Raw genomic sequence first — 17,517 nt, 5'->3', positions numbered from 1 at the left:
TATGTCAAGGGCAAACTCATCAGTATTGATTATGCTGCTTTTTTATGGTGTCTCTGTGAAGCCACTGATATTTCAAAACTATTTTGCTAATTTATTCTAGGTGAAGTGCCAAATGCTATTTTCAGGGTTATTTTTAGGCGTATTTGTACAGTATTTTCTTCTAAGTACAGATCACATACAAAAGCAGTGTTATTAAAACCCTGTCAATAATAATTTAGAGGGTTCGTCTTGATGGTTTTGGCAAAATGTACATCTGCAAGGACTATGAGGAAAATACCAGGAAGAGTGAAAATCCCTGCTTTTAAATTCCAGTATTTCACTTTCCTTTCCTACTTGAAAGGCACGTGTATGAACCTTTATGAAAACGTGTATCCACGTACGTATGTGTGACTCGAATGTGGGGAAACTCTTTAAATAGTCAAAGAGAAAAGTTAAATATAAATGGTGTGTTTAAAGAAAAACTCTACCATTAGCTCAGGGGTGATACAGTGAAGATAGCCCTACCTATTTTAAGCAGCAATACAGTATCCAGCTATGCCAGCCAATAAAAACCTGCTAAGTGGGTTTTAGAAAATATGTTGTGAATACAAGTGACAATATTTTGAGAGCATCTTCATGTTGCATTTCTATGCTAATAAACTTCAAGGTAAACGAACAGCTTGTTTGACATTTGCTATGTTAGACAATAATAAAATGCTTTCTTCTGGAGTAATTAGACTTGATAGATTGATTATGTGAAGAGGTAAAGATAAAAACAGTCAAAAAGAAAACTCTCTTGAAGCAAGTTACTACCCGTTTCTGAATGTTAATGGGATCACTCAGCTTTACCCTCTGCCCAGCAGTCTGTGGCACACGCACCCACACGCGTGCACAAACACACGGGCACGTCCAGATACACGCAGCAAGCGCAGAGTTTCTGAAGCAGCCAGCCAAGTACAGAGGGGAGTGTTCACCTCAGCACGCAGTTCGCGTTTCTGTGAAATCTGATTTAGTGTTGGATGCTGTTGTGTCTGAATCTCGTCAGTTCACCAGGATGTAATTTTACTCCCCTGAGGTAAAAAGCCGTCAGTGGTAAAGTGTGATAAATTAGTTCACTCAAGTAGACGCGCGTGCATGTGTGCGTGTTTAATTCTGACCTTGCCGTGCATGTGTTTAGCTACTCTCGGTGCCCGTGTCAAGCTTGGTGGAGGTTTAATCCTGTGTCCTTGTACACGTATGCTTGATTAGTAGTTGTGGTTATCTCAGCAGAAGACATTCCGCCCTCCTCCTTGTATTGGTCGGGACCCGGGCATTGGGGAGTCAAGTCGAAGGAGAAAGAAAAGAGATTTTGCATTAGTATTCTATGAAAGCCTTACTGTCTGCAGAACAAATTGATTGCTACAGTGTACCTGTGCTTGGCACCACTGCTGTGAAAGAAAGGTATGGTTGTAATCTGTTTTATTGTATTACATATTGTGACACTCCAGGAATGTTTAACATTCAGCTCTTCTGTGGCACATGCTAGAAGTCTAAGTAAAGAAAAATATGTGAATGAATGAAAAGTATGTGAGTCTGTCATATCTGCAGCTTTGTTTACTACAGTGAACTAAGTAGCCCCTGCTAATGAGACAAATATATTGTGTATGCCAATGGCAACATAAGGAGATAAGTAACAGAATTCTCTATAATATATTCAGTTTCTCACATCTGCGTCAGTGGTTGCTACATACCTATACAGATAAAATTCCAGTCAATATTTTGTGTTTTTTTTGAGCTTTTAGTAAGATAATAAATTGGAAATATTTGCATTTGAACGTTGATGTGTTTGTCTCTTTAAATGAAAATGGCTTTTTTCCCAGTTTTTGATCTGCTGCATTGGTCTTGCATGGAGGGGCATGTGAGGGGATGTATAAAGGTAGGGAAATCTTAGACGTGCTATTAACGATAAACAGAACAAGAACAAAGCTGAGAAGTCTTTACAGTATTTCAGCCTTCAGTCCTTCCTCCCCCAGCCATGTAAAAATATCCACCCATTTTTTAAAGAGAAAGCTAGCACTCTTCATTTTCTCAACTCTGTTGCAGACTTTACACAGTTGATTTCTCTGGTTTTATAGATGCTTCGCTGATCTTGGTTGTGTGTTTGTGAAGAATGAAGTGCTCCATTAATAAGATTCAGGCTGTTTCAGGGAGAGCTGTGCGTAGTTGCTTCATTCTTGGCATCCCTGAAGTTGTTTGTGATTATTTGGATGTTTGCTTGTGGTCATTCCAAAACATCTGAAGTGTCTGCTCCTGTCATGTAGACATTCCCAACTAATTAAGTTTAGGACAGGTGGCAGACTTGTCCTGGACATTTAAATCTGGATGCAAACCTAATCTAATAACATGAAGAGGAAATTAAAATCCACCTTTCCAAGTGTTATCATTATACACGAGCCACAGATGTATCTGAAATCCTCTCTCTGCCCATTGTCTGGGCAGGTGACAAGTAAATGGGTTGCTTTAAGGAAATGAAGGACTTCGGAAGCACTGTATGCTGAAGAGCAGTCATGCCATTATAATAGTTACTTCTGTCATATGGCCTTGCAGACTTAAGATTAACACTTTATAGATGTGTGGTATATTTACGAGTGTAAGCTCGAGCTTACATTTTACACCTTGCGAAGGGTATGAATACAGCCTTACGCATGTAAGTTGTTTATGATCTAGATCCTCTCTGATAGCTAAGAAAATTTCTGAGAACCCCAGGTGCTGTGTTGTGATTGTCTGTACTCAAATGACTAATTTCATTAAAACTAATTAATCAAAACTTACTTAATGCAAATGTTTTGTTAGTGAGCTGTGCTTTCCCCCTGGAATTCTTTTTGGAAAACCGTATAAACGCATGTTGTAATGTTTAGAAAAAAAAAAGCTATTAAAAAAAAAAAGTTGCACAATTTACACAGCAGTTCACAAGATAAAAGGAATTGGCCATATTTAATAAGATATTGAAAGTTAATTGCAGTACTACTGCAGAAACAGTTAAATCACATCTTAAATTCTGTATTGACTTTTTGTAGATTTTAACTAGTTAGTGGAAGGTTCTGAGCTCTGAAGAAGATGTTAAATAAATACAAGGCAATACTGCATTTCAATGCAATTAACTTTTGTTCATAAATAATTCAACCTGTGACTTTAAATAAATGATTAGAGGAAAAGAAAATGACATGCGATTAAATCCAAGTCCTTGAAAACATTTTATCAGTCAAGATTGCTGTGACTGCTTTAAGACTACTTGTTAACTTTTTTTGTAGTAGTAGTAGTAGATCCAGTTTTGAGAGTTGTGGTTTTATTCCCTCCCTCTGCCCCCCCCCTCCAATTGTTAGTGTATCAAAAGAGATAGGAGGTAGACTCCTGAACTCACAGTTAATAGGAAAGATAGTATGTGCTTTTGATATCTCAGTTTTGCAAGTGCCATGAAATATGTCAGCTTGGGTAGCGTGTGATTTGTCTGGGTTTGTACTTTTAAATGGAAAGTTGAATGCTGTTTGCAGAATTAAAACTTACACTGTCAGCTTTACTGAATCAGCATGCCTGAAAACACTAAAATCTGCATAACAGTTTCAGACTAAAACTTGTACTGGAGTGGACTGCTCTATTAGAAAGAACATACAAAGTCATATTTGAAAAACAGCTTTACTTACAATGGAGGCAGGCAGTTGATTCCACCATTGGCTAACTGTGTAGCATAGTCTTTCCTCTGGAGGTTTTTAATCAGGTATTGAGCTGGAGTTGATGCTTGAACACATCATCAAGTTGGCAGAATTTAGAAGAGAATTTTAGTTTAGGCGCTTTTTGAAAGGTAGCTGTGCCCTCCTCGAGGCTGTGAAATGCCTGTTCCCCATCGCCACCCCCTGTCCTTCTGTTATCATGCGTTAGCACGGTAAAGAAGAGGAAGTTGAGGTGTTGCATAACTTTTCTAAGTAAACAGATTTTGTGTGCAGATATTGAAGACAGTCTTAACTCAATCAGTGCTGTAGCTACCAGATTCCTCTTAATGCTAAAGGCAGTTGTGTAATTAATGGCCCTGTGTACTGAACTGAGACTGCTGCTAAACCTCCTGAGGGAATTATTTTGTCTATCGTGTTGGTTAACTTTCCCTGAAAATTAAGTGTTGCTGATACTCCGTCATGGTGATGGGGGAGGATTTTTACAAGGCCTGATGAAATAAACTCCAGCATTGTTTTTCCTGACTACTGGATGGAGCATCTGCAGCAGCAGAATCAGTTTGAATGATGAAAGTGTAACCATTGATAAAAGCATGATCAGAGTTACTTCCAGAGGCAAGTGTGGTAAGATAAGGAAGTGCAAAACTGCACTTAAAAAAAAAAAGGGGGGGGGGGGTATTTTTTTTAAAGATGTTCTCATTGTATAGTCATAGGAAAAACTGAGACCTGTTTCTGGCAGTAGCATGAATGCCCTATTGCTATCATGGTAAATGATTTAGAGGAGGCAAGATGAATAATCCTCTTCTTTGTTCAATCTATTCTATTGAAGCCATTTGGAAACCTTGGAGCTTATTAAAAGTTCCAACCATCTTTTTTCTTTTCTAACTTTTTAATGGATCTTTGCTTCTATAATATCAACCTTAGGTGACACTACTTATTAGCAGTTAGGGTTTGAAATGCCGCTACTCCTCCCAAACTTGCATTTTTTGTGAAGCTGGTGGCAGTTACTTAATGTATTTTCTCACCCTCTGGAAAAGGGTTAAGTATGGCAGGTATCTGCAAGTTCTACAAATGAATAACCACAGTAACTAAGTTTTTTTTTTTAGAAGGCTTGGTCGATTTGGAAACTTCTGATTTGAATACAACTCTAAGATCAATTTAAAATGTTTGTCCTTTGAAGCCAGTCTTGCCAGCTCCGAAGCTGGAATTTGCTCTTCTAAGAACTCAAAAGGAAAAATGTTCATGTTTATTTTTAATGGGTGAATATACTTCCTATCCTTTTGGCTCTGTTTAAATGGGAGGCAAACACATTTCTGCAGGCTTAGTTCTAGTTACTGATGCAACATTCACAGGATCATCTCAGTCAAACGTGGCAGAATGCAGGGTTCCAGGACCTGGGCACCACTGAGCAGTTCAGCAGCTCTCAGAAAAGCCACCTATGTGAATTCACTTTGGCTCCTTCAGCTCACTCACCTTTCCTTTGTAGCTCCACTCTGAGCATGGACTACTGGAGTTCTGTTTATACATTTGTGTATGTGTGGATGAATTCACAAACTGTGTCTAATCCATCCCAGCAATCCAAAGCTGAATGCATTGCTGCTGAATTAGACCACTAAAAAGCAGACTGTGACAGCTTTCTAAAGCAAGGAAATAAAAATGGATCTATTCTGGAAGAAGTGCTTGTGTATTTGTATACACACTTATATATACTTTTTATCCTGAAGCAAGGACCTTTCAAAATGCACTTAATTGTTCTTGGGTAGGAAAGAGGCTGAAAGTGGACAGTGGATGAGAAGATCCACTGCTGCAAAACTCTCTGCTGTGCAGTGGTCCTTCCTGCTCCAATAAACTCAATAGGCTCTGGCCAGCTCATTAGGAGTTTTTCAGCATGGCAGATCACCTATAAAGAGTGAAAAAATGGTGAAAAGCGTGTTATTTGTAAGGTGTTCTGTTTTTTGCAAAAACAGAGTAACACTTTTCTTGCAATTTTAATAGTGCCAAATAGCCTCCAACATGGCTTAGACCCATACAGTGCACACGATCAGGGGTCTGGGTGAACAACAATGGAGAGAAATTAGTATGATCAGTGTGCAATGAGCAGCAGCAGTCTAATATTGGATATTTAGGTGTCAGATTGAAATAGGTCTTCGGTAACTGAAATACCTTGTCATTTTTATTATTTGCTTGTGTTTTTTTTATGATTTCACAACATGTATAAATAATATGGAATTGAATTTCTTTAGTTCACAAAAGTCTTAAATAGCTTGAGATTTTCTTCTCTTCCAGACTAATGTAGTGGATGGATAGCTTATGAAAATTTATTCTACAGTTAGGATGCTTCTTATTATCTGCAGCTTGGTGGTGGAGTATACCAAATTTGTTTTTGTTTGGAGTTTTTAAATTGTGGTTGTATGTTTCATTAAGGAAAAACAAGCTGCTCAGGATGTTCAGCTTCAGACACTTTCTTCTCAGCTGTTTTACCTGTGACTATTATTTGGAGAATTCTTTCATTTCATGGAAGAGTAGTTCAGATGCACCTTTTGTGTAATTTGCAAATATGGACTCTTGCACAGTTAAAGGTGACAGTACAGACAATGGAGGAAAAAGTCTTTTATCAACAGTCCTGCACTTCTAAGAGCATTTCTTGTGTTCTGCAAGGCTTATGAAGTCACTGTGTCAAAGGGGTTTTGTAGTGTTTGGTTAGTCATGATGGAGTGCAAACCAATTGGGAATTAAAAATGGCTGGATGAGCTTTACTATGCAAAAATTAAACTCGTAATCAAATCTGCTAGTCAAAGAGAAATGTTTAACAAGAGCAGTTTTAGTGGCACTACTTGGAGCAACAAAAATGTTACTTCAATATCTCCATCAAATAATCTGTTTTTTGAATGTGCAAAGCTGTTGTAAATACCGTTCCCTTTCTCAGGATTGATAACTGTGAGGATCATGCTTGCTCTTTGACAATATCTATTTGCTTTAAAGACAGGTAATCAAAGGTGAATAAAAATAACTTGTGGAAAAAAATGAGAGGTGTTTTCAGTACTGTGTTCAGATTTGTTAACAAAAAGGCTCATGCTGTTGTTCCATGTTCTTTGAATGGCCTGTGTTTTACTGGGTAGCAGACAAAACCAATTTGCGTTTAGTGTATGTTTTGCTTCTCATATGTAGAAGTGAATTACAGAAACAGTGTTTAGTCTAGAATTTTCTTTTTGGATTTTTTTTTCCAAATAAGAGTTGATTCATTTGGTCTGAGTGGTGTTTTAAGAGGTAGTAACTTACTGATTCTACCCTCATCTGCCTTCCCTTTCTTAGCAGCAGATTACAGAGTCAAGATGTTTTAGATCTTTCAATCCTTCCTCCTGTTCTGATGGTCAGGATCAGAATAAAATTAATGCTAACATCTGAAGATTTAGAATTCTTACTCATTTGCATTGCACCACAGTGTTTACTGCAGTTCAGTGGAAACACTTTCTGCAGCAGTGAAGAAACAGATCTTAAATTTTAGGAACTGTGGTACCTAGAATTTCACCTCTGGCGTTATATTTTAATGAAAAGGGCTGCTTCTTTCTTTCTGCAGTCTGCAGTTTCCTGTGTAATCTTGTTTCTACTCTTCTGTTTCTTACTCTTCAGGACACCATGCTTCCCAGGTAGCTTGGATAACATCTATGCCTTCACTTAACTGTTGGTGCTTTTCTTCCTTAAATCTGCTTTTTTCCTTACAAACCTTCTTTTCTGCTTAGTTATGCCGGTATCTTGTCGTAGTTTGTAATCACTTTGGGGTTATAGTCTGAATTTATGGGAATATAAAATGTTTTACAATAGTAATTATGCCAGGCAGTGTATCCCAGCAAATGTCAAGCACAGACAGACTTGTTCTCATAAACCTGGCAGAATATAAAGAAGGCAAGTGAAATTTGCATCCCGGTAGGTTATTCTTGGTAAGCCAAACTGTTCACCTTCAGAAGTGCTACAAGCGATACGCTGGTTTACGTGATTTAGTAGCGAGGCACCAAAGGGACTTTGGAAGGAAGTCAGGTTAAGTTTTATTTGCAGCAAATCTGAAATCTGAGCTAGACACAGTAAATCCAATCTCTCTGATTTAAGCAGTGGAAGGAGAAAATATGTTCAGGAAAAAAAAGGGAGCGTGAGATGAACTCACAGAATTAACTCTGCTGTTTGGGCTCAGAAGGTTATTTTATTAAGGCTGCCGAGACAGAAAGCTTCCTTTGTTTCACTGAATGTGGTCTGGGTTTATGTTTAACCGCTCCCTGGGACAGGTACTTTCTCTGCTTTCAAGTTCCTCCTCAAAAATTTCCTTGTTCATGTTGTTTTTGGCACCGTTTTCTGCCATGATTAAAATAAATAAACAACTAAATGTTGTCATTCTGAAAATAAGTTTTTCTAAGAGCAGTGTTTCCTTTCCTCATCTGGTCTTTCTGGTCCGTCTTTGACCAGTGCTCCCTGAAGTGAAAACAGCTTGCAACAGGGCAGGGGGCTTTTCACTCTGCCAGACAGGGAAGGGAAAGAGCTCTTGCTGCTAACTCCTTTTAAGATCAGTAGCTCAAGAGAAGGGGAGCCGTTTCGTGGTAAATTTTAGCCCTTCTGTACCCTTTCCTCCTTATCATTAATACTTTGGTGTGTTGGTATTTTTCTGTGTCTTACTCTCCCCTTCCCTTCCAGTCATACCTGGTAAAAGAAAGCTATCAAGTGCATTGATACATTGCTGCATTGTTACAGCAACATGCATGGTTATACTGCTGCAAAAACAATACAGGCATTTACTTATTTTCTTCTCTCCAAGGGAAAACACTTATTCTGGAGGACAGGCTTTCTCTAAGGGTTCATCTAGCTGTTGTCCATCTGAACTCAAATTGTTTATGTACACAGCTTCTCATGGGTGAAGATGTATTGATTATAAACTTGGTATAGAGCATGATGAAGGAAAGAGGACAAATAGTAGGGTGTGAATCTGTGAAGAAAGGCAAGCAACATATATCATCTGTGTTTTGGCATGTGGTTTTCCTGGAGGTATTTTGGTGGATTTGGATTAACTTTTGCTATGATGACTTATTGTTGTTGAGAATAAGCCTCAAGATTGTAGCTGATTTTTGTCTGGGGAGCAGTGCAGGAGCATAATGGAATTTCATGTGTGAAAGGTGCCTGAATATTTCGATTAAAATGGGTGTTTGTGGAAACGAGAGGAAGGAAGAGGGATGCAATAAGTGGTTAGGCTAGAAATGAAAGAGTTATTAATGTCTGTAGAACTTCGATGATAAATTTTAAACCTCATCTAGAGCAAGAGAAAAACAATTGAAGTGAAGGGTTATACAGTCAGCGTGTGTTGAGGGGAAGGATTACAGTAACTGCTGTGTTTCATGTAGAGCAGAAGGGTTGCTGGATGTACATAATGCAGAATTGTAGGGATTTGAGAGAAAGCTGAATGAAGGTAACTTAAGGAAAAGACAAGTAAAATTTTAGAAAAGCAGAATGCAATGTCAATTTTTTTTAAAGTCGTCTTGAGTAAGTGGATAGCAGGAATGCCAGAATAATAATTAATCTCCTCTTGACAACTTTTTTTGGGCAACAAAATAGATAATATTATTGGGGTGAGGAGACCCATCCCCTCTATGTCATGCTACCTTTATCACCTTGTTCAGCTCTTATACAGTGGTCAAGCTCTGTTATTGTCAGAAACTGACCACAAGTATATAACTGGCTTTAGGGGGAAACTCTATTTTAGTCTAGTCTGATGCCTTCTTAAGTAAGACAGTCTCCCTTTCATGGGCTAATAGCAAACTAACAGAATGACTTTACTGTTAAAGTGGAAATAAAATTGTTTTCCATCTTCATTTTCCACATCCTGATTCTAATGTATTTATTTTTGGCAGGGTGGAGTGAAAAACCAATTCACAAAGTTCCAGCATTGACGCTTTCAAGGTATGAGTTTCTGCCCATGAACTTGAAGTTTTTTACACAGTATTTTTTTCATCTCAGACATAGATTGGTAACTATATCTAATTTGCACAAGCTTTAGACCTTTCCCCTCCCAAGAATTCTGAGTCAGGTTTATTTCACGTGCCCACATAGTGCTTGATCTCTTCCTCGTGAGATTGTTAGCTTGGCACCCTATTCAGCAATCTGCTAGATGTATCCTGGGAAGCTAAAGACATCATCCCCTGACCACCAGAACTTCATGGCTTTTCTTGACAAAAGGATTTTAAATTGTATGCTTTTAGGGTATAAATATTGTTTGAGACAAGTGGCACCTGCTCCCCTCCTATCCCTACTGGTCTTTCTTTGTTGCACAGTTTGGCTTGCACGTCACCTGTCCAGCGTGATTCACTTCTGCATTAATTTGATATCTGTGAGTCATCTTGCAGTCCTGTTGGGTTCTGCAGGTATGTATGAACCTGAACTGCTGTTGAAAGATAGCAGACTGTTGTAATCTTCAATGAAGTTGTTTGGTATCATTCATTGGCCAAATTTAGCAATGGAGGTTGAACAAAAACATCTAGCTTTATGGCAGGATTCTTATAAATGCTCTTTAAAAAAAAAAAAAAAAAAAGTATTACAGGCTAGTAAGAACACGTGCAGACAATGAAATGTATCAGTTCTATTCAGGTCACTGACAATGCCTTACTATCTGTTGATCCAGAAAACACTGGAGTTACGTATTGATGCTGGTATATTGAGCTGGGAAACAATTCTGCCAGGTACGTCAAGGAAAGATGGCTTTGTGTAGCACTAAGAACATGGATTGTGACCCACGCTCAGATCTCTACCAGGGCAGATTTAGCTGCAAATAATATCTAGCCTGCTTGGCTGAATTGATAGAGCTATGTTTTTGGATACTATTAAATAATAACTTTACTATGTAACACATGGTTTATGATAACTTGAAGATTTCTATGTTTATTTACTAGGTTCATGACAGAGCTCTCTTGTTTTGTGAAAATTTTCTTTTCTCTGCACTTTATCAATAGACATTAAGTAAACAGACTAAAACTCTAATTACAGTTTTGAGATGTTCCCGTGTTGTTCTCCATCCCTGCCCTCAAAACTGAGAAGATTTACAGAAGGGGATTTATTACCTGGCCCCCATTGTGTTTCACTGTTACCACTAGCTTTTTTTTTTTGTTGTTGTTAGATGATATATTGGTATCAGACTTCGAGTTTGTGGGATACCAGATCACTTGTTATGGTTGATGTGTGTTGAACAACTTAAGGAACAGGCAAGCTGGAATAATCAATCTTGTAGGTCTAATTTGGAAAAGGAAATCTTAACTGATTATAGTAGGAAAAATATTCAAATCTTGAATGTGAAACAGTTTGCATTAACTTTTAGAGCTCCAACTTTATTAGTAAGTATTCTTAAACTAGTAGTCTATTACTGTTTTTCGGTATGGTAAAATATCCATCTATCCAGGTGCCTAATTCTGCAACCTTAATGTTCGTTGCATAAAATTTAATGCTTCTCTGATGCATGAATTGGTATATGTACATAATCTTTCCATTACTTTGACACCCTATAAAGATTAAAAAAAAAAAAAGAAAAAAGCAAACATGGATCTAAGATCTAATTTCTTAGTAAAAATAAATAAGTAAAAAGAAAGTGCAGAGGAGTTACTATTAAACCATTCATCTAACTGACATTTTGAATATTTTAACATACTTCTTTATTGGATGTTTCACATGTAAATACAATATTTTCTTTCTTTAAAAATAAAATTAAAATAGTACCTTTACAAAATCAGTCATGAGCAGCCAGCCATTGCTTCAAGATAATCCATTGTTGTGGACTACTTTACTACTGAATTGACCAGAAGCGCTTTCTTCTTTGTGATAGCTGACATATTTGTTTTTGTTCTATTGGCTAGTCATTCATTGTAGTTTGTCATTACCATCCTTTAAAAGACAGCACACTCAAAATGGCCTACATTTACATTTTTAGGCTCTCGGCTGAGTGCTATGATTTTGCCTATTAGGATTCTCTGAATAGAAATAAAATTGTGTTTCAGACATTCTCTTTATGTTGTCACAGTAAGAAAAACTCAAAATAGTCACTGCCCATTGATAGCAGTGCACAAAATCCCTTTGACTTGAAAACCACGGGGTTTGAACCCAAATTGAGAAGTAGCTGAAGCCCCCTGCTCCCGCAGAGGATGTAGCATGTGAACTTCTGTTTAACAAGAGGAAAAAAAGTGCTGCTGACTTGTTTTAGTTATTATTTTGTTTGATCTGTTTATAATGATTAAAGCATTAGAGGAGACCTAATGTGATACTGAACCAACAGTTGTTCACAGCAGTATAGCTCAATTAAAGTAAAAAAAATAAATAAAAGTGCATTAGAATTTTTGTGTTTGTAAACTTAAGCTATTAGGCTCCATGTAGACTTGGTTTAAAGTGTCAGGTAAATACTACATATAAACTAATGTGTTTCTTTAAATATTTTTGGTTGTGAGAGATCTTGCATATTTCATGTGTTTCTTTCTTGACAAATGAGAGAAAGCAGCTGACTATTTACAGATGTTGAATGAACCTCTGGTACCTTTGATCTTGAATCATAATCATTGCCTGTTTTATTTCATAGAATCTTAGTGTGGTTTGTGTTGGAAGGGACCCTAAAGCTCATTTAATTCCAAGCCCTCTGCCATGGGCAGGGACACCTTCCTTTAAAACCAGGTTGCACAAAGCCCCATCCAATCTGGTCTTGAACACTTCCAGGGATGGGGCATCCACAGCTTCTCTGGGCAACCTGTTCCAGGACCTCACCACCCTCAGAGTAAAGAAATTCTTCCTAATGTCTAATCTAAATCAACCCTTTTTTGTTTAAAGCCATTACCCCTTGTCCTATCCCTACACTACCTGGTAGAGAAATACATACCCCAGGCTTTCCTGTAGGCCCCTTCTAGGCATTGGAAAGTCGCTATAAGGTCTCTCTGGAGCCTTCTCTTCTCCAGACTAAACAACTCCAGCTTTGTCAACCCGTCTTCATAAGAGGGGTGCTTTGGCCCCTTGATCTTCCTTGTGGACCTCCTCTGGGCTTGTTCTAATATGTCCATGTCCTTTTTGTGCTGGGGGGCCCAGAGATGAACTCAAGACTCCAGGTGGGATCTTACAGGAGCAGAGCATGGGGAGAATTACCTCCCTTGACCTGCTGGTCATGCTGCTTTTGATGCAGCCCAGGATATGGTTGGTTTTTGGGCTGCAAGTGCACGCTGCCAGCTCACGTTGAGCTTCTTGTCAACAAACACCCCCAAGTCATTCTCTTCAAGGCTGCTCTCAATCCATTCTCCATTCAGTCTGTGTTTGTGCTCAGGATTATCCTGGCCCAGATGCAGGACCTTGCACTTGGCCTTGTTGAACATCATGAGGTTCCCACAGACCCACCTCTCAAGCCTGTCCAGGTCCTTCTGGATGGCATCCCTTCCCTTCATTTGGACATTGAGCCACTGACTGCAACTCTTCAAGTGCAACCGTCCAGCCAATTCCTTGCCCATCAAGTGGTCCATCAGTCAATTCCATGTCTTTCCAATTTAGAGACAAGGATTTCATGGGGGACAGTGTCAAATGCTTTGCACAAGTCCAGGTAGATGATGTCAGTTGCTCTTCACCTATCCAATAATGCTCTAACCCCACTGTAGAAGGACACTAGTTTTTGTTTTGTTCTTTATAATATTTCAATGCAGTGAGAAGCTTTCTCAAACTTTTACAGAATAGGAAAGATTCCATTAAAAAAGAAATCTCCACTTTTCTCCCATTTTGCTCAAAAGCGCTAGAAAAGGGTTAGCAGAATTGTATTGCCCCGAGGTCTAAAACCTAGCTCAGTTTGATCTTAAACCAGTGTCTGTTTTAAGATCTCATGAATCAGTATGAGAGCTAAAAACAACAATACTGTTGTGCTGAGAAGCTTGCATGCAAGGCTTCAGGAGTGATTTGTGTGTGTCTGCAGTAGCTCAGGTAACACTATAGCTGAAAGGAGTGACAGTCTAACTCACGTGAAGGATGTTATTAAAAAGGAACAGTCGTCTTAGCTGGCATTATTTTTCTTGTCCTTTTCCTTTAAGGTCTATTCATTAGTAACGGAGCCAACCCAATCAAACAGGTAGAGTGCTGCAAATGTAATATCTGTACAAAAATTAGACAGAGAAAAATCAGTAAACGAATCTGGAAACAGAAAGGAGATGAAGATGGATGTGTAATGACATAAAGGTTTTACCGGTGATGCCTGAGAGTCCCACATATGAGTTAAACAGGTTAGTCCAAATGAGTTCCAACAAAAGCTTTATACCAACACGAACAGTCCTATTTATAGACACAGCACTCTGTCTAAATATAAACTGCTCCCAGTCATGTCTAGACTAACATCAGAGCTGCCGGTGTTGAAAGTGGGGACTCAGAGTACAAGCCATCCTGTTCTTCAGATTGCTAGTTATAATGTAGTTACAGAAACTTTGTGATGGTGTTATGACACTGTGTTGCTCAAGACTCCTCATCTTTCTCCTGTTTGTGTCAGAAGGTGTGTCTGGTGGACATGCCCTGTACAATAATTATGTATCAGCATGTGGTTAAAGGTTTGAGAACGTATCACTGACTGAGTGAATGGATGGATAGATCAGTAAATGACCTCCATTGCTAACTATTTTCAGCTGCTGAGTTTTAATGAGTTTTTCAACTGTTGCTACTGTGTTTAATCTGCTCACTTACTCAGTGTTCAGTATTAAAACAGCTTTCTAGGAGGCAAATGTCCTGATTACAGAGGAGGTTAGTTTGATTGTATTCAGCGTGGACCTTATGTTACAAAGTTCCTGTGCTCACAGCTAATTAGGATAGATGAGTGAGTATTGTGTTTGGGAGTGCACATCCCAATATATAATTGCTATATTAAGTTAAGTAACTCTTAAGTAACTAAGAGTTATAAACTTGAGGATCTTATTCTTTAGCAGTGGTCATACTACCCTGTCCTATACTTCTGAGGGGGTTCTCCTTTCAAATTTGTGATTTAATATGTATTGAATAGAGTGGAAAAAAGGATGGCAAAAAGTGGTGTCTTCCACTTCGTTTAACGTAAGAGCCATTCCTTAGTTTATTTGATGCCCTGCCTAATATCTCTTGTTCACATAAATAAGCCCAGGTCAGCTGCTCTTAAAGGTGGGGAACACTTAAAACATGTAATGTGAAGAAAATGTGGTGGTATTTCTGGTAAGCATACTAAATAAATAAATAATTTAGGAGCTTTGATCAAATGCCAGCTCTTACATCAGTCCTCTTTGTAATCTTTCTTGCTGATCTGTGACCTTGACCTTGTGTTTGTGTTTGTATGTCAAATCTATTTTCAGGATGGACAAACTAAGTTCAGTTTAATAGGATTTATACTGCAGCTTCAGGGGATGCCTCAGTATAATATGGAAATAAAAGTAATTTGAATTATTTTATTTTCAGTGAACTTTTCAAATTTCACAGTGACTGAAAAGAACACATCGGAGATACATATGCATATGTATAAATATTTAATTTTGTTTAGGAGATGCTTCTTAAAGGTATCTTCATCTGACTAGTGAACTCTTCAGTGTTCAGTAGAGACATTCTGCCTGGAGATAGTGGTTTCTGTCTCGAGGATCTCAGCAGTGGCAATGCTCTGTTTGCTTTCATTTGACAGAAGTGTCATTTGGCACTTACAGACGTAGGTCCTGCCCTTTGTGCTTCCCCACACCGCTCCAGCAGTCACACATCCCCACATGGAGGATGTGAAACAACCAGTCAACAGCTTCTTTGGGGTTCACATTGGTGTCAATGAGGTCCTTAGTCCTACTTGTCCTGGAGGAGCTTTCTGTAGGAATATGTGTTAATGTAAGGAAGGGAGCAGGAGCAAGCAGCTGAAAATCCATACAGCAAGACAACGCTACATGTTTTGACAGTAGCTTCATGCTTAAATCAGACAAATTATCCTGTGGAACCATGTTTTTATATGCCTTTAAATGTGCAGCTTCTGAACTAGTCTGTTTTATTTATTATTAGAGTTCTTCATGGTGACTGAAGTTGGCTCTTTTTTTCTACAGAGGGATGGGACTCGCTAGCAGACAGTTAATGATTCACCAGTGCTGCGCATGTTCAGCAGGGTTCTTGAGCACAGGCTTAATTTTAGACATATGCTAACATGGACGTGAAGCTGGTTTTGTAACTGACACTGTAGGCATATGGCTTTATAAAGGCTTAGTGAAGTTGTTGGTTTGACGTGTACTATGAAAGATGGTCCCAAATTAGCTAATGCTTACATGTAAGTAAGAGATGATAGGTTTATTTTTAATAACTCTTTCATTCTGCTGGCTATGTTCTTGCATGTGGAAAATCACACTTAGAATCAATTGCACATCTGTGTTGTTTTGTTTTATATTGTTTTAAAATGTATATAAGTACCTATTTCAACTTTCTTGACATTAATGGAACAATCAGTAATGATAAAGTTATATATTGCTATGTTGTGAGTGCTATATGAAGGACATAATTACAAAAGATAGATATCAAACATATTAGTAAAAACTCTATTCCACAACTTCATGACAGAATATCATCTTTCTGCTTAAAATGCTTGTCATTTTTATCAATATAAAACTTGAGAAATTACTTCAAAGTTCATGCCCTTGTATTAAGGGGTAGTTAAACACTTGCTCTCGCCAGCGTTCCACTGTTCCTACCATGATTTTGGTGCAGTGTATACAGAGTCATAGTTTGCATTGTTTTTTAGTGAAGTCAGTATTTTAACTGTTCCAATTTGCCTCATGACTTAGGTCAATTTGACTCATGGCTCAGGATGAGTTGCAACCCAGTTCCTAAAGTTTGAGAGTATCATTAATTGTCTATTCATCTCTGTACACATCTATGTGACTTAAAAGGCTTTTAGTGTTTTAGTTGGGAATTTGTTATGAATGTTTGCAGATTAATTCTGGCCCACTGGTAAAGTGAGGAATTTGTGACGTTCTGTCCGGGATGTTGTTAGCTTTTTCTCTCCAGGTTTTGCTGAAGTTAGTTCTTACATTGTTCCACTTGATTTTATTGCTGCTTTAGAGAAAAAAAATATTTTTTAATTGTAATTGAACTACAAGAAACCTTGTTAATGCAGATTTTTCCTTTCCCACTTAACAAAAGTTATACGAGCTTTTTCTGTGTCCTTAGCCTTTAGAAACATGACCTACGAAAGGCTGAAGTCTCTCATTAAAATAGAAGCTATATTGTCCTTTCACTTAAAATAAATAAATAATCACCTGGACTTTTAACATGGATTTATATATATTTTTAACATATAATTGAATATAATATGAGTGTGATCCTATACTTCACCTTACTGTGGAATTACTGTGTGTGTTTTCTCTTAGTGTTTCAACTAACAGAATAGGCTTCACTATTCTGCTGAAAGTCGTGAAAGTGGCTCTTATTCACAAGCTAGCCATGGAACATGTGGTCCCAAGTGGAACACAACCACTACTGGCAATAAAAATTGTGCCTTAGATTTAATCAGATGTAGCTTGGCCTTTGTGAAACCAGTTCTTGGTTAAAATAACATAAAATTACTTACGTGGCAAATCCTGAACATGCGTGCACAGTTATTCCACCAAATCCAAGGAATACACGATTTTATTGTAGTGCTGTGGAGAAATGGTTGTATCTTCAGATTCCTCTAACGAGGGAAGGTCAGAGATGCGTGGAAATGCATTATCTGCATTGATCATAACTCAAAAGCATGATTGTCCTGAAGAGGACCTTGATTTCTTCACTGTATATTAATCAAGCTTCATTCTTGGGAAACTGACACAGTTTAATCAGTGATAAGCATTTG

The 17,517-nt window shown here is 38.0% G+C and overlaps 1 protein-coding gene across 9 annotated transcripts in view; it reads left to right on the top strand.

The window, feature by feature from the left end:
* Positions 1-17,517, top strand: part of NRIP1 (nuclear receptor interacting protein 1) — a 100,495-nt gene that overhangs the window by 66,376 nt on the left and 16,602 nt on the right. For 6 of the 9 annotated variants that reach the window (XM_035315408.1, XM_035315406.1, XM_035315403.1 and 3 more), the window contains exon 3: positions 9,572-9,620. The exons of 1 other annotated variant lie outside the window; for it this stretch is intronic. The gene's annotated coding sequence lies outside the window, so the exon portion shown is untranslated. Of the gene's footprint in view, positions 1-1,147; positions 1,420-9,571; positions 9,621-17,517 lie in introns of those variants that run through there. 2 more of the 9 variants (XM_035315409.1, XM_035315411.1) reach the window with 2 other exon arrangements.

The sequence above is a fragment of the Oxyura jamaicensis genome, chromosome 1 (assembly GCF_011077185.1).
Source record: "Oxyura jamaicensis isolate SHBP4307 breed ruddy duck chromosome 1, BPBGC_Ojam_1.0, whole genome shotgun sequence".
Taxonomy (NCBI): Eukaryota; Metazoa; Chordata; class Aves; order Anseriformes; family Anatidae; genus Oxyura; species Oxyura jamaicensis.
This window is presented reverse-complemented; position numbering and strand designations above follow the sequence as displayed.